The sequence below is a fragment of the Cinclus cinclus genome, chromosome 5 (genome assembly GCF_963662255.1).
Source record: "Cinclus cinclus chromosome 5, bCinCin1.1, whole genome shotgun sequence".
Lineage (NCBI taxonomy): Eukaryota > Metazoa > Chordata > Aves > Passeriformes > Cinclidae > Cinclus > Cinclus cinclus.
Genome location: NC_085050.1, coordinates 13,622,442 through 13,647,259, shown reverse-complemented (window position 1 = coordinate 13,647,259; position 24,818 = coordinate 13,622,442).

The window sequence follows — 24,818 nt, the reverse complement described above, 5'->3', positions numbered from 1 at the left end:
TTGCTCACCAGAACTCCAAGTCCTTCTCTGCCAGCATTCCTGCCCTCATGAAGGCTGGTGCCTGTGGTTGTTCCTCCCCAGCTGAGTTCCCTGAGGCTCCTCTCATCCCTTGCCTACAGCTCATGGAGGTGCCTGAGGATGGCAGCACACTCCAGTGGTGCATCAGCCCCTGCTCCTGTTCTGTACCACTAGAGAATGGCTGGTGGAGCACTGTCCCAGAGCCCATGTCATTTATGAGGATGCTAAACAGTATCGGAGCCCAGCAATGGGGACTGGCCTCCAGCTGGAAGTCACCTGCTGATCACAAACCACTCTGCAGTCAGTTTTAAATCCACCTCACTGTCTACTTAACTATTTTGAACCTCATTTACTTGGTGTGTACTTCATCAGCTTTTCAATTAAGTTATGATGTGAGAAAGTGTCCAAAGTCTTCCTTTTTATTTCATTTTTAAATTGTCTTGCCAAGGAGCCCCTTAGACATATCCATGAAGTTTTCAATCCCTTTTTCTTATTGAGTAATTTTTCAAAGAGAAAAATTTTTGAGAAGTTTTCTGAACATCTTCCTTATTTTAAGGAAACATATGACATTTTAAAGTTTGACATTTAGAGAAATATGGTGTGCTTAGATCAGCACGCTCTTTAATTTCAATGTTGCAGCTAGTTTTTCAGCAATAAGAATTTTGAATTACTGTTTAAAAAAATATTCTGGCAGGCCTAGGGTTTTGGGGTTTTTTTTCAAATATTTTATTCATGATAATTTTTAGAGATTTTTGACTCTCTTGATTTGTACTGTATTTTTCTAAAAATCAGGAAAATTGCAAAGATGGTGAAGACTGTGTTCAGGTCCTGTAACTGTCTATGACAGCCTTTGTCTTCCCAGAAACCCAGATATAATCTATTGTGTATGATTACATAAAGAATTAACATTCTGCATTCATTCTTCTCAACTTCCTTGAAGGCTGTGCTGTGTACTCAGTTTATACAATCCAATTAAAATGCCTTCATGCTTTAAAGTAGCAGTATTTATAATATTTAAAAGAGTAGTTCACTATTGAAAAATCGTTACAATATTTCTAATTTAGCTGTAAATTCTTACTAGAGTTGAGGAATTTTAAAACAAAAGAATATAAGTCAGAAAGAAATCATGGCATTTTGTTGTTGATGAATATAATTGATGAAATCCTGAACCCACTGAAGTTTAAGAGAGAAGTTCTCATTAACTTAAGCAGAGCCAGGATATTATCCAACAATCTGTCCTTCACATGCATTCTAAAGAGTCACTTATGTCCTTGCTTCATATTAGCATTTTGGTAGTGTCAGGAAGCCTCAGTGAAAACTACATTCTGATAGGCATTGCTCTTTCATGTGTCTTATTAGTCTTACAGATGTCACTCCACAGGCTGCGAGAAGAGCACAAGTGCCTTGTAGTGTTATATATTAGGACAGAATCAGCACCTTTTTTCCCATTTTGATTCTGAAATTGAGTTAAAGGCTCAAACTGTAAAGTAACCCCCTTCTTTAAAATGACATGCTGGCTTTCTTGCTTTCAGAGAAGCTGCATCAGATTCAAAAGCTTCTTTCAGAGATGTTCTAGCTTTTTCTGAGGCTGTCAGTTTTCACACTGAATTTTACTTCTGAATTGAGCACAGATGCACACATCTACTCATACAGGTGAAAGATGTGCCAGTGAACATGGGAAAGCAAATTTTTTAACTTTAAAGTTCTTAATCACCATGAGCCCTTGCTAATTTCAAATTTGAGGGTTTAACATAAGCTACAGTTTCTAAATTGCTTTAAAAATTACTTTGACCAGATTTCTACATAGAAACTTCTTTCTCTCTCTAAAGAACCTAAAAAACCCACCCAGGTGTCCTCTTTCAGTGCCTGAAGATGTAAGATAAAGAGATAAAGGCATGCAAAATTGAAGAATGGCTTCTGCTTCTGTATATGAGGAGCACAAAGCTCCCAGGTGAGCGACAGAAGCCACATCCCCTTCCCAAGACCAGTGCCACTGCAGCTGTTGGGGTGTGTATCTATGAGCCTAGAACCAAAACACATGTAATCAGACTTCTCTAAGCACTGTGAAATTCTTGATCTGGAGATAGGCAATCTCACCCTAAAATCTAACCTTGCTTTTATTAGACTGTTACTGTTGCTTTATGCAGCCAAGGAGAATTTGGTGATTTCACAGTGTGATAACAAAAAGAAGTCTCCCAAACCAGTATTGTGATTAACATCACTTTTCTCAGCAGAATAGCTCCTGGTAAGCTTCTGAGTGAAATGCAGAATCAGGTGTTCTGGACTTTGATGTTCTTGATTTTGTTTATGGAATGGTCCTGTTATAAATAATACTAGCCTTTACTTTTTATTCTTTAAATAAGGACACATCAATATCTGACATTTAAGCATGTTGAATTGGAAATTTAATATGGAATCCATATTCCTGAATAATCCTGTGCTCAGACATTCTTTTGTCACGAGAATGAACTTCATGTCCTCTCAGGCTTTTACCTCCTTCTTAAGCAATGTGATTGCAAGGTTTGTGATCGTTGGCCTGGAGTTTGGGAAATTAGTTACTGGATGTTAGCTAAACTTATAAACTCATGAATTTATAAACTCCTTATAAAACCCTGTGTGAAACATGAGCAGGTAAGAACATTAAATCACTGTTAACTTTCCCAGCTGGACCCTAAGCCTGTACTATTCCATAAGTAGGTAGTGATGTTCTCTCTCTGATTCAGCTCTGCTCTTTACAGACAGTATATCCAGCTGTCTGCATCATGTGCATTGTCAACACAATACATCCCAGAAACACAGAACACAACATTTCTGGTTTGAATTCTACTTAGTCTTACCCACATTAAAGACTCTTTTCAAGCAAATAAAACTTTGTTTCAGAGCACAGAAATTTCAGTTGTAATACATGAAGCCAATATTCATGTTATTTGTGTCCAAATCACAGAACAGGCTTATCACACCTGTCTTACTAATCATAGAATCTTAGAGTGGTTTGGGTAAGAAGGGACCTTAAAGATCATTGAGTTCCAAACTCCCAGCCATAGGCAGGAACAGCTTCCACTAGATCAAGTTGATCAGCTCCCATCCAGCCTGGTCTTAAATACTTCCAGGGATGGACATCCATAGCTTATCTGGGCACCTATTCCTCACTACACCCACAATAAAGAATTTCTTCCTAATATCTAACTTCAATCTCTCACTTCTCATTTTAAATCAACTTTCCTGCATCTTATCACTATTAATACCACATGGAAGCAAACCAGAAAAGTTAGCATACTATTCAAAACACTTTGAGGCTATGCAAATTTGTTCTACAAGTTGATTTCTATGAATAGCTATGTCTTGAAGGGAGTTGCTTGACACAATGTTTTCTTCTTAAATTTCAAGTTAGTTCAAGTAGGTGTGCAGAAACAAAAGACAAGTCCCAAGAACCAAAATTCTTGCTTCTGTACACTAATAGCTTCTACTACACTTCTGTACACACAAAGATGCTAGCACAGCAGAGCTCCACCAAATCATTCATTAACCTTAGACTTCATATGTGTGCATATGTCTGCTAAATGTTTAATCATCTTCAGGCAGTCTGAAAGTATATTGTGGTGTTATTCTTTAGGTTACAGCTCACCTTGCTTGGCTTTGGTGTATTAGAAAGAATAAACAAGATAAGACCTTAAATGCTTCTGAGTGCTTTAGGCAAATTTCACAGGCTCTTATGGATATATTAACTTTCCATCATGGGTCCTTGTCAAAACTGACAGAAACTACTTAGCCAGGTTTTTTTTCCATACATCTCTAAATTACTCACCACGCCAAAGGTTTTTATTAAATTAATTACAATTGCATAAAGGTCAAGATTTTCTCTTGACAGCATTGATTTGTGAAGCATGAAAAGTACTTCAAGTCTTTTAAAGCTTGCTTTGAACCCACAACTGTGATCCATATGAGCTATGAAATGTCACAACAGTCACTTGAGAAAAGTCTTCACAAAGATTTTGCCCAACATGATCAGCATAAGTATGCTCTTTGTTTATAGTAAAATCTGTAACTACTTAATAAAAATGAAGAGTTATAAATGTGACAAGAGTGAGATAGGAATCATAAGGTGGATTATTTCATTAAATAGCAGAACCAAGAAGGTTATTCTTTTTTAAAGAGCAACCTTTTCTCATTTATGGAAATTTATAATTTAAATTCAGGAGTTTTTTATGTAACCAGGGACTGCTAGTAGGTATACCATGGGCTACATTTCAGAGACTTGATTAGTAGCCTTTGCTTACCTTTTCTTTTCCTATCTGTACCAATTTTCAGAAATTTGGGTTGCTCACTATTTTCACCTTCTTTGGGAGAAGCCAAAAGGTTTAGGTAGCCTTGAAGGAAATCAAAACTGCTTATTTTTTTTTTCTGCAGCTGATTTGTCATGCATATATAACCTAGGGAGCAACATTATAAAATTTGGGCATATATAGTATGACACGTCAATTCCAGGTGTTAGACATTTTTATACTCATATATATATAATATATACTTTAGAGGAAAGGAAGATGAGGACTATGATAATAGTTTCTTGTACAAAGGCAGGGAGAACTTCAGATTAAGGACAGTTGTATAAATTGGTCTATAAATGAAGTAATATAAATTGCACAGTTGCATTCAAGCACACGTATAATTCTGTTGATCTGGAGTGTATCTGAGAAATCTGTGAAAAATGCTAGAGTTATTAACTTGTCCAAAGAAAAGTAGGGAGAGTGGTGCCACAGTGGTGCTTCTGCTTTAGAGGGAGAGTACCTGTCCTATGAGGAATGGCTAAGAGAACTGGGATCACTCAGACTGAGGAAGAGGTGGCTTCAGGGAGACTTAACTGCAGCTTTCCAGTACCTAAAGAGGGCTACAAGAAAGATGGAGTGAGACTTTTTACAAAGGTATGCAGTGATAGAACAAGGGGGAATGTCTTCACATTATCTTCACATAAACATTAACTTTATATATTGGGAAGAAATTCTTTACTGTGAGTATGGTGAGGCACTGGCACAGGTTGCCCAGAGAAATTATGGATGCCCCATCCCTGGAAGTATTTAAGGCCAGGTAGGATGGAGCTTCAAACAATCTGGTCAAGTGGAAGGTGTCCCTGCCCACAGCAGGGGTCTTGGAACCAGATTATCTTTATGGTCCCTATAACTCAAAATCATATTATTTTGATTTTATTATTTTTCCGTGGAAGTAGAGACAGAATTCTAGTCTGTGTTACCAGTGAGATATAGCTCAAAGGACTGAGCTGAAACATAAGTGATAGTTTCTCTTCTGCAATTTCTATTCTTTGTGGTTTGCATGGAGTGACTTAATCAGCTCAGGCCCAGTAGATGACAGCAAACGATGCTTCATTTCCATCTGATCACATGCTATGTAATATACACAAAAAAGACTGAAGCCTCAAACCATACTTATTGGTCTGAGCCTCACGGACCCCTCAGGGGCCCTATGAAGATGTGGTGCCCTCAGCCACATTTCTTGAGTGTTTGAAGCGTTAACCTTTTACAGCTGAGGCACTTGGTATGTCAAAGTGCTCTAAAAGGTATTACTTATGGGCAGTCTTGTATGAACTAAATTTGCAATCTGTTCTTTTAAACCATCAAATTCATTTTGATGCAATTTAAAAATTATGTAGTATTTCAGTCATGAAGGATTTTATTTCTATACAAGTAATAAGGGACCTTCAAGGCTTGTGATCATTACTGGATAACCACATCCTTAGGGAATTAGAATAATTTAGAGACATTTTCTGTACAATTAAAATATGACACCATGGGATTAAATGTTAAAACATACACCACAAGTAATGACTTTGTGCCATATTAGGTGCAAATAAATGTTAACAGGACAAGAAAGATAACAGGCCAAATTAACTCTTGGGGCACATGGGACAAGGATCTGTTGAATTCTGCACACTTTCTGTGCCTGATATACCATGACAGAATTCAGCCAAGTATGTTTTTATAGCTGTGTTATTTATGGTGCATACTGATAATGTTCTAGATGTATATTACACCATCATTCAAGAAGATTCAGCTCATAGACAAAAGATTCATCTGGTGCTAAAAACATTATCTCACTTGGCCTTGTTTTCACAGGAGTTAGCTGAGCAGTACAGTCAGGGCTAATTGTCACTTTACTAGGGGTAGGAGGCTCAGCATCAGATATACCTGTCTCTTAAAGGCCCTGTGGCAATGAGTTAAATCCACTATGATTAGAACTGCAACATTTCATTTTAATCACCTTTCTTTCTAGCAGCAATCAGTCTTGCTGCTCCTTCTAAGGAAAGGGAAGAACTAAAACTGCATCAAGTATCACTGCTTGCCAAACCACCTAATTACCTCATAGTAAAGGCTGAGAAGATGCTCTGATCCTGCTGAGGCAATTCAGATCCAAAGTCTGGGCCAAGCTGGGGAGACACAATGAGCCATCAGCAGTCAGAAACTTACCCTTAAAATCTGTAGTTGCCTGAACCTCACAATGATGGCAGTGGCTGCAGGGCTGCACTCTTCTGCTCTGCTTTAAATGATGCACACAATATCCCCGTATGGCAAGGGTAACAGGGATTGTCCTCTCCTCTCAGAAGGATTTAAACTCACAAAGGACCCCAAATATTTCTTGGTCCATTCTGTGAATGAGTATATTTCAACACCTTTAATTGACAGTTCTACTGTACATGGAAATGAAACACCATTTGCCCTCATCTACAGGGCTCGAGCTGGTTAAATTACTCCATGAAAACCAAAAATAACAGAAAGTGCAGAAGAGATGCTATCATTCAGATTTCAACTTAGTCCTTTGAGTTACCCAGTCAAGGAAGCACATGAGGACTCATTTTCTGAATTGGCTGTTAAGAGGAAAAAACAGATAAACAAAGAGAGTTAAATCCTCTGCTCTTTAACCTGGATATACTCAGACTGAGGATACCTAGTCCCTCCTGATTTGTGCTGCCTCCCTGATCCAGCCACGAGCAAGAGCATGCCAGTGCCTGAGCCACTCCTTGCTGGGGTTGTTATCCCTCAGAGCATGTGGGAGAGGGTACAGGGAGTTTTCTTTCCACTAGAAATGAAGTCAGCTCTGGTTTGAAGCCCACTTGCAAAACAAGCAAGAAAAACAAAACTTTTAAGGGTGAAGTCTGGCTGATATAATTGAAATTATGGAAATTATTTAAGTAGATGGAAAATAATGAACTTCGCTAGAATATTTGAGGACATCAATAGTAACTTATAATGGTCTCCTTGAGGTAAAAAAGAAACACCAGGAGACCTTTTAAGACCCCAGTGTTCCTGCTTTTCTATTACATTGAAGATGCTATGAGAGCATGATGCAAATGGAGCCCCAGAAGAGCCCAGCCAGCAGCAAGCCTTCCTTCCCCTCCACCCACCCCCAGCTCCTGGCAGGCACATTGCCCCTCGGTGTTAGTCACAGTGCACCAACTCCTGACAGCCTTTTAATAGGCAAGGCAGGAGGGAAGGAAGCATTTTGTTATAGGTCTTTACAAAGTACTAAAAGGCAAATTTAAAATGCTCATCACACTCGAGTAGTTCTACTCTACTTAAATACCAGCTCCAGGTTCACTTCATTATCCTCTTACTAGTAATTAAGCTACCTAGAGACAATCAGCAAATAATAAAATTCTGTGGTGGAGGAAATTGGTTTAGACTACAAAGAACTGAATTAAATCATTGTACAAAATAGATGTAAGCAACGGTATAAAAAAGGTATTTAGCTATTTCTAGATAAATACATCCTAAGGGCCATAATATTTCCTCTATATGAAATATATAAACTGAGGATTTGGAGAAGTCCCTGCTCATTTCTCCTGAATGAAGTTTATTAGGTAAATATGACTTTTCATTCCCCTAAAATCTGATCCACCGACTGGTGATTTTCCTAGATTTTCCGCTCTTCAAATCCCAAGGCTAAAGGCAATGCTCAAATGAACTCTTCTGCTCCTGTCTTCTGTCCCATTGACTGAAGAATACAAAGATGTAAATGCATGGAAGAAGCAGGTTTCTCCTACCCCGAGCTGTAAACAAAGTGTTGAAATCAGGTTATCCTGGAACTGAGGCCGAGGGTTTAGCTAGGCAGTGTCTTCACTCTCTATTTTCCATCTCCTGATCTCACTTTAGCTCATGTAAGCATTTTTTTATTGTATCCTAGAGAAATTTTCCTGACCCTGAGCTCAAGTCAGAGCAGGGAAGGACATGTTAACAACAGAACTGAAATTGTTTCATTTCTAATGATTTTATGGCAAATGCTCAAAAAAAAAAAAAAAGGAGTAAGTTATGATAAATTGACAGAAGAAACAGCAGAATTGGGGGAGAGATTTTACTTCATGCAGCACCAGTAAATCCTAGTTAAATGATCTCAGTTAATTGTCTGAACTAGATTAGAAGACAAGTGACACACAAGGGACATAAACCTTCAAGTGCTCCTTCTCATCCACCCTGCAAACACTGATGTAAAATCTGTGGGGACTAATTAATCACTACAGATGTGAGAGAAAAATCTGCCATTGGAAAGCAGGTAAATTTCCAGAGGTAAAAGCCTTACACAATATGGAGCTACATTAAAGGAAGAACAACTTATTCCCTTTTAAAACTCTATGGGTGGCAAACCACAACAGAAACTGAGTACATGCATGGCTCACTTTAAAGAAAATCATGCCCTAGACATTAAATGCTGTCTGGTATTTGCATCAATTCCTCAGCTACAGAAAGTGGTTCTGCAGCACTGATGTTTGTAGACACGATGGACACCTTAACATCACAGGAGGAAAAGACAAACTCTATTTTCTGTGTGACTCTGGAGCACTTAACATGTTAATACAGTGGGTTTTTTCACAGAACACACCTTCCCCTCAAAAAGCTGCATTTGTTCAATTTCACACTGCAGTGGGCAAATTGAAGACAGCTGGCTTTATTACTCATCTGTGATTTTTTTGGTTTTGATGGATTAGTTGCTTTGTTTCAGGTATTAGTGGAAGGAGAAACAAATAATTCAAAATGCAAACAGAATAATTAAGATTTTGTTATTGTGCCAGTACAATGCAATCTTAAATTTTTGAGGACACAACTGAAGTGAGGGTTGGTGAAAACAAATATATCCATGGCAGGGGATGAAGATCCACCTGAGCCTAGTTGCTCTCTGATCTGATACATTAGAGCTTTAAAATAGAAATAAGGGAAATGGGAAGTCAGGTCATTCCTTGTATTTATATTTCTATTTATGCTTTCTGCTGTCCTGATGCCATTGCCATCAATCCAATTACACTGCAAAGTAAAGATATTTGGTGTATTTCTAAAATCCAAAGCCCCTGAAGTCATGTGGTTATAAATCCTTTACCTCTTTGTGGCTGTAGTAAGTTCTCTGTCCTCAGAGGTACAATGAAAGTGTGGCATCTAAAAGGTCAAAATCCAAAAGGCAAATGCAAAATCTGAAAATGTGTGTGGGTCTTTAAAAGATATTTTTAGTTCTTCCTTATGATACTCACACAGTCTGGCTCTAAATTTTTGACTATGCACAGTAAGTAAGGCTGAATATTTAAATTCCATTCCCAGCCACAAAAAAAAGAAAATATCTGTGATGGATCCATATTCCCTTTGAAAAAGGTTTGTGTCCTATGAACACCATCAGTGGGCTTAATTGCAAGCAAGCTTTTCAAGGCTGTTTCTAGCAAATAAAGATCTTGCAAATTTCAGAGAGACTGACTGGAACACTATTTACTTCATTATCAGGACTTAAGAATAATGACAACCCATTTTAAAGTTTTCGTTATCTCTTTTATCACAGCTTTGTATGTATAAAAAAATCTAGTCAATTTTGTTTATGTTTTGGGTTTTTTTAATTTTTGCTTTTATTAATTAGCAACATTCTGAAAGTAATGAATTTTCATGATTTAAAGAAAAAAGAAATACAGGTTGAGTTTATATTTTTTTTAATGAGAGAAAACTAAGGTATTTTTCAGTACTTGGTTAAACACACTCTGAGGTACATATCATGTATGATAAACATTTTGGAATATAAAAAGTGACAACTAATGTGGTGCATGAATTGCTATATAAATTTTAGTAATAGTGTTATTTTTCTCCACTATTGCATATGAAAATTTACTAAAAATTGTAAATACACTTTCAAAACGGATCTCTCATAAAACTGCTAGAACATTACAAGCAGAATCCTTGGGGTTATTAACTGAATCCTGGTATTATACAAGTTGAAAGGCTGTTTCAGATAATGTTGTAATAGTTAATATTTTTCTCTGAGAAAGCACAGTTAAAAATATGTTTTAAAGTAGAGGAGTTTAAATTATACAAGAAATGAAGTGTACTATGAAAACTTACTTCTTAGGAGCCATTTTCCAACTGACAATATAAACAAGACTTCTTTTCCTGAGAATGGAGGCAAATAAAGTTTGAAATATATTACTTTGCTAAGCTTGGGGTAACTTTTTCTGGGATAAAAGATTAATATTGCTTTGTCCAATTAATACAACATAAATTATAATTCTATCAAAGTCTGTTAGGTGGCTTACTGAAAGACTGCCATTCATAGCATGCAAAGTCACTTCTTTTTCAGGACGAACATAATTTCTCCACTAAAGGGTTTTGATTTTTTTATTCCAGTGCACTGTATGTGAAATTCTTTTAGATTGAGTTTTTTCTCTAAATTTTTAATGTAAACAGAATGTGGAAAACACAGTGATAATCAAGCTGTATTATAGCACTATATTTAGTTTAAAAATAATCAAAAAGATAAATACTGAATAGGCAGCAAAGTCTTATCTTTCCCCCCCCAGCCTGCTCCATGTGGTGTTTTGTTCCAAAATTATTGGCCATTTATATAAAACATATTAGTCTATTTAGTAAATTGAAACTTTACTGTGATTCAACAGCAGGTTTTATCCTCGGTGTAGGACTCTTGGGAGCTGGACCACTTTGATAATCTTCTAAACTCACATTTCCTTACAAGGCTTCACATTCGTTAGAACAAAGCGCGGGGTTGTGGCTGCCAAGCCAGGCTTTTTCCTGCTGCAGGCTGCAGCTGTGGAGTGACAGCAGTGGGAATGGATTGTCCATGCAGAAAGCAGAACACGTGCGGCAACCCTGCAGCCTCGGGGACACTGCTGGGTGTAGGCATGGGAGTAGCCACACCAGGGCTCCAGCCCCAGACCTTGACTGTCAGTCACTCGCACCAGCACAAACACACAGTAGCACCATAGAAGTTATGGTGTTGGTGTTAGTCAGAAGGAGTAAGTCTAGTCCAAAGTGCTGGATCTCACCCGGAGATCAGAAAACACAACAGACACGGCTGACGGTAATGCAGCTCTGTGCCCTCTATCTTTTCTCCATGTAGACTTACATCTGCACTGCACGGGGTGGTGCCTCATGGAGATCCAGGGAATGCTGCGGGCCCTGAGCTGGGGAAAGCCCAAGGAAAGCACACAGCTCCCCCACTTGCTAAATGTGAAGCAGGGTGCCTGCTTGTGGGGAGTCAGCTCCATGGCATTGCCACTGCAGAGGAGCCTGGGCACAGCTTGTCATGTCCCTTACTTTCCCACCAAGCCCTCCAGAATAAACAAATGACAACCTGGTAGGGCTTGCACCCTGCTGGTTGTGCTCCGAAGACTCTTGGTCCCTCCCGTTGGCAACATTTTAAAGGAATTTCAAAAGGTCTCATTTTTGCAACTTCATCAGGCATATGCTTTATTAAAAAAAAACAGTTCCTCTGTTTTAACTATTTAGATATGTGCCTGTACATTGGTTTGCTTGTTTTGTTACTACTTAGGATATCGAAATCTGATTTTAGGTGCATTTGACATCTTTAATGTCAATCTACTTAAATCTGAAGATGCCCAATGGCTTTTAGTATCTGCATTTTTGTTCCAGGGTGTCTGTGAAGCAGTGGAAGAATTGGCAACAATTTATACCTTGCATATAGTTATGAATCGGGTCAGATACTCTTGATAAGTTCCCCAAGGATTCATTCAGTAAGTATTCTCCTGACTCTGTGCCACACACAAGAAAAGGTCACATTTGTGGCCATGATTTTTTATCCTTCTCAAAGCACTCACCTGAAGGTGTAATACCTAGCTTCAAATCTCTTTCTAATTTCTCTCTTCACTGCTGGGATTAATAAGCACCTATATATTCCTAGACTGGAAATATTTCTCCAGGTTGAACTACTGCACATGTCCATGCATAAAGAAATACAGACTTTAGTCCTGATGCCACGAGAACAGCAGCAGCTGGAGTGATTGCTGCAGGGCTCAGCTCCTGCTCCGGAGCTCATCACATCTCCTGGATCACAGGGTGGGTGCTGAGCTCCTGCTGTCCCTGCAGAGAACAGCCTCACTGCAGTTTGTTTCTGGCAGTTCTCTAACACATCTCATCACAGGGGCTGAAGTGGAGGTCCTTGGGTGATTTTACAGCTGACCCTCACACCCCCATGGGACACAGAAAGGTTAATGCCACAAAGCAAAACACCCTTTATCTATACCTAGGTTACTTACATCAGTGCTCATAACAGTGCCTTCCCAACAGTGCCTTCCCAAAAGTGCCTTCCCAAAAGTGCTTTCGTGCTTGCTGCTAGAAAATTAATCTGGAAAAGTCTTAGGAGCAAGACATCTCTCTGTTTATTTTTCAGTCAGACACTGGAGGAAGGCTGTTACCTGTGAGTGAAAGATCTCCATTCTAACCAAAGCTGCCTACTTATAAATAACCTCTCTCTTCCAATAAAGTTCCTGGATTATATATAAGTAATTCTTTGATTAAATAAGTCTCATCTGGATCAGAAAAAATATCTCTGACTTAAAAGCAGAAATAATGCTTCCAACAAATAGATCTTGTAATAACTCACATTTTCCACGAGATTAAATTGTCTTACATTCAACAAGGCTCAGATAAAAATTAGATGGGATAGGAAAAAGAGTGATTAAAAATATTTAGAAAACAATCCTTTTTCCTGAAGAATCAAGATCCTTACAGATATTGCTTAATTTCTTATTTTGAAATTTCTATACATTTTTTGTTGTCAACAGTCTGACTCACAACAGTGTTCAGGGGCTTTCTCCACTAAATTTTACTTCTCTCCTACACATATAGATGCTTTTCTGTCTACTGACATTTTTTATATTTCTGGTAGGTGAAAGTCATTCAAGGTGGAGGAACTTCTTTGGTTGAATTTTGTGAGGAACTCCAGCAGAGAGGATAATTAAATGGGAGCTTCATCGAATTGATTCTTACTTGCCTCAGAGATCTCTTCCATCAGTGCCTGGTTCCTCAGGGATGTCATAGAATTATTATTTATGTGCAATATATATGTATAATGTTATGTATAAACAACTATTCTACATATTTCCTTGTTAGGAATTAAAAGTTGAAGGAACAAGAGGTATTGCCTTCTGATCTGAATACAGGAAACCTCTGCACTTCAAAGTTTTTCTCTCTCTTTGGTGAAAATGTCACTATTTGTTTCCCTAAATTCACCTCCATGCAAAAGAGATCCCTGCATTTCTTGCAGAGCTTCTGCAGTTCAAGAAGAGGGAATTGATTGTATTTTAAATCTTCCTATACTGGGTATTACAAAGCAAAGACGATCTTGTAAAGTGCAGTGCATGTATGCTGGTTCTCTGCTGTGTAGCTTGAGAGCAGTTTCATTATGTATTATTGAAGCTTGCTGGAAATCTTCATCTGCTTCAGAGTCTATCCTTAGTGCCTGAGATTTCATCTGCAACTGAAGCACTGCCAATTTCAAATAAATATTGGAACTCTATATGCAATGGAAAACTTTTTAGTACAGCTCCATGTGTTACAAGCCACATCTATATCGAGCACATACTGCAGTTCTTTTTTAGCAAAAATGACAGAGGTCTCCAATCACACAGGTAGATTTGTCTTGCTGACAACGTCAGCTGGGGATTCTCCTCCTCTTTTTTAGTGCATAATGTTGCAGAAGTTGGGTTATTGCAGATTTAACTATTTCTAGGAGCAATGAAGACGAGATATATATACCTTCACTCTACCAAGGTCTCCTTAAGTCCTTGATTTCTTTTATTGCTATTTTTTTTCATTTTTGAGAAGAAGTTCTGGCAAAGCATTTATTCTGTTTGTTACGATGGAACTAAAAAGAAAAAAAAAAATTCTTCCAAATATTCTTACTGATAATGAGCAGTTATAAATATTGGGTGCCACAGCAAGGGAATTGCTGTGATGAAGCTGGAGCATGAAAGCAGGTGACAGGAAAGAGGGACTGAATGAAGTCAAGGATCCTCCCCAGGACTGCTAGGAGGCAATATAAGGGAAAGGAGATGGCAGAGGGCTGGTCTTGGCTTCCATGAGAGCTACACCACCACAGACCTGGCACTGTTAACTCTTCATCCAGCTCCATGCCCTGATGTGCCTCAGACTGCTTTCCTGTGCTGTAGCTTCTGTCTGTCTGGTAAAAAGCTCTGAGCAACTTCTAAGAACAGAGAAATAGAATCAGATCTCTAATTAAAGATGTCATAAGTTGGGTTTGTACCAAATTATACTCTTATTCTGTATTTAACCAGGAAAAGGCCTTTGACTTTCCTGCACACCTACTCACAGACTTTTTACTCTTCTATGATTTGTGCCAGTCTGTGCTCTCACTGGGAGAGGAGCACTGTAGTTAATAGGGGACTGGTGTATGCCTGTCTCCAGTCTGAAGTCAATTTGCACATCCCTGGTACTGAATTTATTCACCTGTTGCTGCCTTTCTAAAATGCCAATCAGGCAGCAGACTTTATTTTGTATTTCTCACTATTCCTATTGTGTCAAAAATTATTTAAAAAGTATACTTTGTAAAGACTGATATCTAGAAAAAAACCACATCATTCACATTTCTTTCCTTTACCTTACATACTTCATTACTGAGAATGATATTCCACAGTGTCTGCCTTACTGCTGACCATACTTCTATGGTGAAACAAATTTTATGAGTAAATCAGAGGATTTTGTCTGAGGAAATGTCTGTTGGGGACTGTATGGTAAAGGAGAGATCTTGCTGTGAAGGCACATTTTCACTGAGCTGAAGAGGAGCAATGAGCTTTCCCCAAAATTCTGCCACCACCATAGTAAGACAAATCCACTGAAAAGCTGCTTAGTTCCAGCCACTGGTGGCCTACACCATAAAATATGTTGAATATTCTACTTGTAATTTTTTTTCTTGGGGAATTTTGACTGCGACAGGAAAGGGCATGATAAGTCAGCCCAATATTTTTTTCTCCTTTCACTGTCCTCCTGCTGGATATTCACTAGACAGAAAAACATTGTTTCCATGGAGTCTTAGAAGAGGAATAGCACTGGAAATGTAGCTATAAAACTTTTCTGTGCTCAAACACAGCAACTGCTGTTGGAAGGGCTTTGATCAGGTCTAGAAAAGGGAAAGTGCTATCACTGTTTCTAGAGGATGGCATGACATCACTGTGAAGGAAAAATAATCTGAAAAAAATCAAAAAGGAACTTTTGGGGGAATTAAGAATATAAAATATCTGAGCATAGATTCCTTCATGAAATAAATTGAAAACTCTATTATTCATAAGTATGAAATCTTAGATCAAACCACAACCAGAACTTAGGTACTAAAACTTAGTCTACCTGTCTCCTGTACTGCCCACATACCTTGTAGAAATAACTTGTAACATCTTTATGTTAAAAATGCCTTTAAAAATTAAAATTATAAAAGTTCAGAAGAGAGAGCAAAATTATTGCAAATTTTCTAAAGAAATGATCATATTCTCTTTTCTCTTATGGATACTCTAAAATTTACCATCACTCAGCTTCCTCTCTAGGGTACCAAAATCTTGAGTCCTCCTGGGTCCTTATGAAGACCCGTGGTCAGCTAGCAGTGATTTTTCAATGCATCTGTGTAGCCTCCAGCCCGGCCTGAAGACACAGTAGAAAATTCCTTTGACATCGTTTCTTGACAGTTTCCATTTTTGTCTGTATTTTTGAAGGAAATTCTCAATTCTGGTACACCCCATACTGAATAATACAGGATATGGAGGCTGCTTCTTGATGCTCAGTTAGCCAGTTAATGAACTGAAAAATGGTTGTATACGGATAAAAATTTGTTGCATAAAAAAGTCCTCTTTTATCTTTCTCATGAAATTATATTTAAGAAACTGAGAAGATTAAGATTTCTGTTTCCATCAGAGTAGAAAAGCTTTTCACAATCTGAATCCCCTACTTCCAACCAGGACAATATTAGTATTTAGTCTCTAAAAATACCTTCTTATAGTTTTGTACTATACACTAGGAATGTTTCAGGAGGGTATTCACATCAGTCTGGAATGCCTTTCATCACTGAACATGTAATATCTCTCTTAAATATTCTTCTACCATGTAAGAAAAGATCGCCGGTTTCCCAGGTACATTTCAGAGCAGGAATAGTGGCTGATCTTGGGGACACTCCCCCTGCTTCCCTGTCAGATGGTGTGACTGCAAGGGTCTTCTGCTCACCTCACCAAGGAAGCCAACAAGCAGGGAGATCCTCTGAGACATAAAAGCTGATGCATTATAAATAACAGGAAGGACTTTGAGGAAAACTCTGCAGTGCTGTTTGTCTTGGTGGGTTTGCAGGAACTCTTTGTATGCTGACTTCTCAGTCAAGTCCAAAGACTGTGGCCAAAGCTTTGTGGTGTCCTGTAGATTCATCCTTAGTTTTCTCATGAAAGTAAAGATGGTGCACGCACACAGTTCTCTCCATTCTTGACCTCCATGAGCTGTTCCACCATGGTCACCTCTCTGGCATTCCTTGCTGTGTGCTAACAGCTGTACTGGTTGTATTAACAGGAGCTATGCATTGGTGCTGCACTGGCTTTTACAGAGGTGAAGGCTCTGGGACCAAATCAAAATCTTATAAAAGATTGAGAAGACCCTGGCTACCCAGCCACAGACTTTAGATCAGGCCCCACATTACAATGTGTGTCTGTAGCAAATGAGCACCAGTTAATGCTGTTTTCAAGGGTAAGCTTGAAATAGGGCATTAATGCAGTGACTGATGGAAGTGAATTTGTTTGAAAACAGAAGACTGGGATGATTATGGCAGGTCACAAAAAGATAAAGTAGTAAAGTTCCCAGTAAGAATCTCCCAACTGGAAAGTGAAAAGAGGCAGGAGAAAATAAATATTGCCTGTTAATATTTAAGAGTTAATTATTTTGACAGAGAATTGTGGTACATATCTGGAAGAATTTAAAAAATTATATGATAAAATAGTACAAAGATATGGAAATTTCTATCAGTTATTTCTTTTTCTTCCATGTCATTTACTAAGACGCATGACTATCCTGAAGAAATCCTGATAGTCTGGGAGTATTGGGTAAGGTAATATTCATTATGCAGCAATACTTATAAGCAAATGTTCAAGGAAAAAGACGTTTGAGTCATTTCCTCCAGAGGAAACTTTAATGATGCAATATTTTGCTTTATGCAAATTTCTTACCCCGGAAGATAGGGTCCTTAAAACTGGTTGGGGTATTTTATTTTTTGCTTGGAACAGGTGAGTGAATGACACATTTCATTTTTGGTTTAGTGGTAGTCTGAAGTGTTGTCGCTTGTAGCACATGACATTTGCTGAAGAGAAAAAGCATGACTCAAATATTCCTGATTGGGCTGAAGCTATTCTTTGTATTATAATATTCCTGCAATCTGGAAGACGCACAAAGGCTTAGCTGATACTAGCAGTAATTTCAAGTGAATTCAAATTAGATATGCTTATTGCAGATCAAAGACACCGCTTAATAGCATCATGCTGTCATGGTTGAGAAAACAGAGAACTGTTTCAGAGAGCTCAAAGACTTCTGTTTTCAGCCCTCTGAATATCAGTGACTTTCCCAGCCAGGGTACTTCATTTCCAAAGTCAAATCTGCAAGGAAAACTTGAATTAATTGTACTCCAAGGCCTTTTCAGTCAGCTGACTACAATTTTCTAATGCAACAAATAGCACATCTTAGAGAGAACCCCTAGCCTGTACATGGAACAAAGACAGATTATCTAATTTCTAATGCATTACTGAAATGGGTCAATCAAACTTAGTTTTCTTACAAAACTTATTGCCAGGAAGTTGAAAATACAAGAATGTCTTCTTATCTGTAAAGGAGTTGAAAAGTTCTGCTAGCGATGCCTTATAACCAGCTGTTTATAAGGCATTGCTAGAAAAGTAGAATTCAGCAGAGCAGGGTATGAAGGGCAAATAAACCCAGTGCTCTTTCCTGATGATCTATTTTGTGGCATACATTAAAAAGTAAACTGTTTTTCCTTTTTTTAAGGTAAATCTAATATGTAGTGATTGTATTCAAGCAATGAATTTCCTACTTGAAAATACTTTTATAAAAATCATAATTAAAATTATGAGCTAACTCAAAAATGAAATCTATGTTTTAGTCACCATTTGATCTTGTAGGCAGCCTTTCAGTTGCTGCTCACATTATAATGATCAGGTACTACATATTACCTTTGAGTCAATGAGAATTGTTTTCAGCACTGCCATTGATTTCACATACTTCAAACCAAAATAATTATATATTGAAAAGTAGTTAAAATATGCTGAAGTTTAGTTACATTTCTTACAAACAATAATACACTGTTGAGACATTAAAGAAATTTCATGGCTATTCAAGCTGACTAGGTTATTTTGGATGAAATTAATTTGACTAACTTGTTTTTGCTAAGCCTGAAACTGGAAAGCTTCCAGTCAGCCAAGCATTAAGGCAGAAAGGAGTAAGCTGGGGACAGCATCCTGTTTATTGTCTCTGTTCCTGGACATACTTAGAAAAGGTTTAAGTCCTTCACATGCATGGCCACCAGTGACAGAGTAGGAATGCTTCCAGTGAAACAACAACTGCAACATTTTAGGGCACACTTTGTTTTGAAGAAGAATTTTGCTTTGAAAACTTTCAGCAGATTCTATGCTCTTTTTTTTAAGTCTGAACTTTTTACAAATGCCACACAAAACCCGCATGCACTCTTTCTGGTGTGTCCTTGGCCAGGGTCAACACATATAAGTTGCCTATGAACCCTAAGTTTTATTTTGGGCTACTTGAACAAGAGCATTCCATATGAGGAATGAATTAGTTCTCCCTCAAAGAGCTCTGCACCATTGGTACATAGTGAAATGAGGAACCCTCACACTAGATATCTCAACGTGTTTCTGTTTTTGTGAAAACATTTTTAGAGTATTGCTCTTTGGTCCAACACAAAGCAAGAACACAGATCTAAAATACCTGATGTTTCTGCCTGGATCTGTTGTGCAATTTTTCGTTGTGGATGTTGTGACTACTAGGAAGTGTTTGGGAAAATCACAAATGAACTGTGCAGTTGGCTTCTTATGCATTCACTTATCCAAAGTGCTGGTGGCAGAACACTCCCCGTCCAGCTCTCTCATAAACCAGCACTATTGGCATGACCTGAATGTGGAATTACTTGAGGGCAGAAATGTCCTTACAGGCCTGACCTGGCATGCAGAGTGCCACTTGGATCTCCACCACGACTAACACTTCTGAGAAAACAGGTTCTCGTCCCTGCTCTCCTGTGGGAATCATGAGTGGTGGCACAGTTAAACAATTCATTCATCCAGGCGGTACGTGGATAAAAAGTCATTTATTAATAATGTATATATTTGGAAAAATGTCTCTGCAGCCCTCTGTGTCTCTGTTTAAGGACCTTTATGGTTCTTAAGTATAGAAAAGCCACCAGTGCTTTTCTGAAAAAGACAATCCATTTGCTTTTAGGAAGATTTTCCCTTGCTCCAGTTGCTAAGCATTTCTAAAAATAGTCATTTTGATTTCACTAAATCTATTCACTGAATTATGACCGTCTCAGTTCAACCACATTTTACAAGAAAGTGCTTAAAGACCAGGAGGTTCCTAAGGTGATTAATGTGGTGAAGGATTTTGTTCTTTTTTTTCCTACTGGAGCTTTAACACAAACTCTGGTACACAGAAAATTTGACTTCTGTTTTTACGGCAGTGAGCCAAATTCAAGTACTCTCAGTTTTGAGCATCCTTCTGCATAATTTATGAGCTTGATTTGTTCAGGACAGGATGGGAGCAGACAGAAGGTCTAGTTGTGAAAGAGTTATACAGTATATGCTCAGTTTTTTCCTGTTTTGCATTTGTCCGGCTTTGTTATGCTATTGTTTGGTGTGATTTTTGTTGGTTTTATTTTCATTGTTCTCCAGAGACCAGCTATAAAATAAAAAAGGCTGCAGCATGCCCATTTTGCAGCCAACAAAAGCTGCAAGAAGCTTAGTATCTTCCAAGATTTAACTTTACCCAAGACTAGTCCTTTAAGCAGAGCAATTTTTTATGTGTGTAGCACTCTTATTATACACCAAATAAAATGTAGGAGAAAAGTAATAAGTCTTTTCCCTTTCCAATCCTTTCTGTCCCTATCATCCATCCCATTCTGGCCTCCACAAGCAATTTTAAGGTCATCTGAAGGAGGCTTTCCTTCCTCTATGGCAAAATTCCTCTTACTGTTTCCTGGATATTAGTGTTTCCTGCTCAGACTAATTGATTTTATTTTAGTTTTCGAGGTTTGTTTTTTTCAAAGAGATGTATGTGGCTTGTACTTCTATTCTATTCTTAAGATAGGAAACATAGCTAATAAGAAATTAATCCAAGGTTGGCATTTCTTCAGTTCTTTCACAGCTCCCAAACAAACTGCTCACCATTTACTTTCTTCATATTTTACTATTGTTTATCTTACTCCAAAAATATTTTAACATAAATAAGCTGTGAGTCTTTACAGCTTTCTCTGGTACAGCTCAGAGCTGAACTCTCTTGTGCCTCTGTTGATACCTCTTTCCTTGACAGCACGCAAGCGGCAATCTTGCAACCAAATGCAAGGTGTTGGGCTCACTTTACAAGTACAGAAGGTCTCATGTCTTGTTCATCATGAGATTGAAATCAAAGTTAGAAAATCCCTAGCTCAGCATTTCTAGGGGTTTACACTTTCAGAGGTGATTACCTTTCCTACCAGTGGAGGACTTTCTAACATCATTTCTCCAGACTTTGATAGACATAGCCCTGAAATGAGGCATGTTGCTGCTCTAATATTATGCTTTTTGAGCAGACTGTATGTGCTCTGCAGATAGCTCACTGCATTTTAGAAGCACTGTAATTTCCTGCTACAGAAAGCATCTAAAACTGTAGCAAGCAAATCTCTTCTTTTAAAGGTTTCAAGTTTAGTGTGGGGCTAAAATACATGTTGGAACAGAACTGAGATGAGAAGATTTCACTTCTATGGGAAATTTTTCAGGAGGGATGTGTCAATGTCAGTGCTCCAGGCAACTTCTGTAATGAAGGTTAAACTTGTAGAGGGCTTGATTATTAGTTACACATCTGCAGTGCACCAGCAGTGGAAATGGCACACACAGACACACACACAGACACACACACACAAACCCTACAAACACTCAAACCTCCCCAAAATCACAGGTTTTCTCACAGTCTAAGGAGGGCAACATCACTGAAATACGCTTTAAAGTGAATGGTGTGTAACCTACTTTGACTATTGACATATAACCATTAACCTGGAAACTTCCACTTAATTTTTGACTTTTATTTATCTATGGCACATTTTATCACTGGACATATTTTTGATTTTTATAGAAAAGAGATTTTTTCTCTTTTCGTCCTATGCAGGTAGATATTCTCTGAAAAGAAGATATTTTTATAGTAACTCTAATCATGATAACTCTTACTTTCCAAATAGATCCAGAGTTCATGGAAACCTTTATGAAACAGCAAATGTCAAGAGTCATTATGTAGCCTTTTCACAAAGACTCACATTACACCTAACATAAAAGTGACTGATAAACACATACCTTTAAAGGCCATTACAGAAAATTTCTGAGCTGAGTAGAAAGTCTGTAAATATGAACCTTATCTGAGGTCAATCAAGACCTTTCTTGAGAAAAGTCCAGATCATCCAGAGGTAGATCATCTCTAACAAGTAAGTTTTTCTTCACATTGTGGAATTACCATTTGAGTAGGTTCCTTGTCTTGGGTACTAAGTGCCAAGCCACACACCTTCAATTCTTCTGAGAAAACTGTGGTTCTCAGCATGCTGTCATAGGTACTGCCCTGCTGTGGAGGAAGCAAAGCCCTCAGCCAGCCCTGTCTAGCAGCTCAGTGTTAGTAAAGTGCTTGTGAGGCTGCTCACAAACAGCTTCATCTGCTTTTTCTGGGAGTCTGGCTCTCTCCAAAGCTCTTCAGGGGGCTGCTGGCTGAGGGCTGTCCATGAAGGAGCACTCCAACCTCTGCTGCTGACCGTCCCTCCATGGCCCTGATGGGAATTGGATCAGTTCTCAGCACAGTCACGCAGGCAGACACAGAGCAGGGTGCAATGTCTTCCTCTGGTTCTGAGATGCTTCTCTTAAGGATGTGACTCATGCCCAGACACCAGAAGAAGCATCCCAGTATCCCAGCTAGCTGCTGCTTGGGTGGAAAAGGAAACAGGGGAGCACAGCTCTTGACTCCTCTCACTGAAGTGTCTGTTTGACATAGTAATTCAGTATTTAAATGAGAACTACATTTGGTCAGCAGCAGTAAATTGGCCAGAAATAACTTAGAACCATATCCTAGTCCTTATTCTACTGCATCTTTGCTTATCACACCTACGTTCCTTACATAAAATCTGGAAATAATCAGTGGGACAGAAGTCCATGAGGGCTTTGCCAAGAGTGGCTTAAGTGATTGGTTCAGCAGAGGTCATCCAGTCAGGTGGAAATGGCAAAGCGATTTGGGTGAAAATTCACATCAAGAGGGAAAAAGCATGCCAAAGCAGAGACTTTGAGAGATGGGTATTGAAGTGCTCAGGTGAACATGTTGTGGTTTCTCAAATACATAATACAGAACAAACATGTCTTTTTAGAAGGAACAGAGCAAAGAAAAAGCCCATGGACTTTCCCCCAGTAAAAGTAAAGAATTATTTTGTTATAAAAATTTTTAAGGTAATCAAGATTCATTTTCAAGTCTTCTCTACTGACCTCAGCACTGTCCCTTGACTGAAGTCATGATAAAATAGATAGGGAAAAGTTTACCTTGACCTTACTGGAATACAATGACTCTTGTGTGAGCTATCACATTTCATGAGTCAATAAACAAAATACAACCACAGCTGAATACAGAATTCATTCATCACAAAAGGATTAAAATCTTTTTTGTTAAAAGACACATCTGCTGTATGTCAGGCAAAGACTTGCTGCTGCCATGCAAATTAAATTCCAATGTAAACCCAAAATGACTTTGTTATCCCTGTTTGGACCTGGGACCATGGAAACCCATCAATAACTGGTATTTGACCAGGTCCCAGCATGAGCAGAGTTTAACTCTTCCCTCTCTTGGATGTCAGGTTCACAGGAACCACCACTTACCAAAAAGTGTCCATTTATTATAGGAATTTCTCTGAGCAGTTTTCTTCTTGTGGCTATTTAGATTGTCCCATCTTTGACACATACTCTACACCATAGAGGGACAAGAATGATAATTTCAGTGGTGCATGAAACATACAGATATAAGTGACCATCTTGTTCTATGCCTGAAACAATGAAACAATTAATAGAAAATGCTTCAGAAAAAAAGGATGCTATCTAATAATGCTGGTGATGGACAATTTCTTCCACAAATGAAACTCGGTCATACTTTTGGTTTGTTAAATCACAGTGTGGTTTCATGCTCTTCTGGCTGTAAATTAATTGAATCTGACCTACAAAGATGTTTGTTACAACTTATCTCCACAGAATTATAGTCAATCTTGTTGTTTTCCTAGTTAAAACCCCAATTAATGTTAAATTCCCTCAAAATACTCAGATAAATATTACTCCAGAATTTATTGTCATCAAACAAATTAAATTTCAACTTTTTATCATTTTAAGCAATTTTCAACATTACATAATATATAAACAATAGGTAATGACTTTGAGAATAATTCTTATGTTTTTTATTGAAAATACTTAAATTATTAATCTACAAATAAGTTTTATTCCTTGAGTACTTCTACCTATTATCTGACACCACAAATTTCCCCATAGGAAATGCAGTACATTTTAACTTTTATTTTTCATAGGCTTTGTAAGTATTTTTAATGTATTCCCTTGACAAAACATTTTTCTCTTCAATATGTCTTAAAACTTGCATTGGTCTCTTAAAAAAGCCCTCAGCAGACACAAAAGGATGAACTTAAACCACACAAAAATGTGTTGGAAATTGTAGCTACTGTAACTGTGAAAATAAGGAATGTGTACATTTAGAAGCAAAACTACGGGAAAGTGAGTTTTGATTTATTATATATTCCACATAATATGTGTTAACTTAATTATATTATTTGCTTTGTGAAACCAGGAAAAGTAAAAAAACAATCATTTTTCATTTTATCTGAACCATTCCAATCCATTTTTGGTGCAGTGCACACTTTACACTTTTAGATTTTATTTACTTTATTTCTCCCTTCTCTCGTCAAGTAAACTTCAGAAAAGCAGATGTGAAAGCAAGAAGTTTTTAAGTAAATATGGTCTTTAGGAACAAAAAAAAAAAAGAAGGAAAAAAAAAAAGAACTAAAGTAACCATCCACTGAAAATGTTGAAATAAAGTATTTTAACAGTTCTCTATTTTTTTTTCCCCCTGAATAAGGTTAGTCTTTCCAAAATGCCAGCTTTCGGTATATCGTCTCCTCATCAAAATACATTGAGTCAGGCTTGCTGTAAATAGAGAACATTGTAAAAACACATAAAATATGCGATCTTA